Here is a 1,630-nt window from a genome sequence, read left to right on the forward strand (position 1 = left end):
AGGCACTGGCGTAGCCTCACAAGAGGCCACAATATCAGGGACCCTTCAGCAGTATCTTGCCGGCATGAGCATGNGCATTAGTATCTAGGTTTGGTGGCTGATGATGGGATGGACTCCGAATGGGGTCCTCTCTACCACCTACTTCTAATAGTATCAGGCCTGAGGTAGGATTAGGATAAACCCGCTATATCTCCCCATGTTAGTAAAATGTGACAGATAAACTTTTAAAATTGCATCTTAACATTTTATAAATTATTATCCAATCCATCCAAATGAAGATATGTACATTTATGAAAATTATCCTGAATGCATAGCACAAACCTATTCTTTTACTATGAAAACACTGGTCCACTGACATCCAAACAGGATGTTTCCACCATTTGCACTTATATTTAGCGTAGCATTGTACTCAAGTGAATCTACAACTTTTCTTACAGGTTGAGTTTTTTCTTTACATTTCCTTAAACATTACAGTATGAGAAATAAATTAGTCTCAAATTTAAATACAATATGGAAAAAATGTAGCCAAATAGCAGTGTAGAGCAACAATATAGGAAATTTTAAGAGGTAACATCAGTAGAAATAGGAATTCTTGTATGTTATATTGAAGGGAAAATTTTCCTAATGGAAAGACATTTGAATTCTTACTTCCCAATGTGATTGTTGTTGCTCTTTAAGGAGATGTTTGAAGCTTTGGGATATGAGCATGACCATTGAAGTAGGTCATTACTTGGAATTGGATATTAGCTGTTGGTTTTGGCATGTCGTCTTGAGTTCCTGATACATGTCATCTGAATACAATGATATAGCATGCTCATATCCCTATGGACAAAACTGTTCCAGCTGCCATGTTTTTCACAAAGACATAATCACAGGTCACTCTTAAGGATGCAGTTCTTCAACTGAGATTCCATATTGCCAGGTGTATCAAAGTGATAACTAATATTAGCCAGGACACTGGGTTATTCTAGTCTTAATTTATTGAAGCTGGATTTTTAGTTGAATTTATTATTTTGTTCTTCCATTTGTGATGTAAATGCATCTTATTTCTCACTTGAGAAATGATACTTATCATTTATTCTGTACCAGAATATGGTATTTAGTAGCAATATGTAAAATATTAGTAAGATTCTAAATGATAACATAAAGAAAATGCAGTTCAAAACACAAGTCTCTATTTCATTAAATTCTTTTTCATTAGATTTGTATTTATTTCAGAGTACAAATAAATTATCAAATTCTCATCTTTTTTTCATAGCAGCTTTATTTAATTTTTTAAAAGTTTATCAACCTTTATTTTTAAAAATATTTTATTAGATATTTTCTTCATTTACATTTCAAATGCTATCCCAATGTCCACTATACCCTCCCCGCACCCTGCCCACCCACTCCCACTTCTTGGCCCTGGAGTTCCCCTGTATGTGGCATATAAAGTTTACAAGACCAAGGAGCATCTCTTCCCAACGATGGCTGACTGGGCCATCTTCTGCTATATATGCAGCTAGAGACACGAGCTCTGGGGGTACTGATTAGTTCATATTGTTGTTCCACCTAGAGGGTTGCAGACCCCTTCAGTTCCTTGGGTAATTTCTCTAGCTCCTCCATTGGGGTCTCTGTGTTCTATCCTATA

The 1,630-nt window shown here is 35.6% G+C and overlaps 1 pseudogene; it reads left to right on the top strand.

Annotated features, from left to right (window-relative positions):
• Positions 1 to 119: 119 nt before the first annotated feature.
• The window catches only part of LOC110314468, a 6,069-nt pseudogene continuing 4,558 nt past the window's right edge, over positions 120 to 1,630 (top strand).

Source organism: Mus pahari, chromosome X (assembly GCF_900095145.1).
Source record: "Mus pahari chromosome X, PAHARI_EIJ_v1.1, whole genome shotgun sequence".
NCBI lineage: Eukaryota > Metazoa > Chordata > Mammalia > Rodentia > Muridae > Mus > Mus pahari.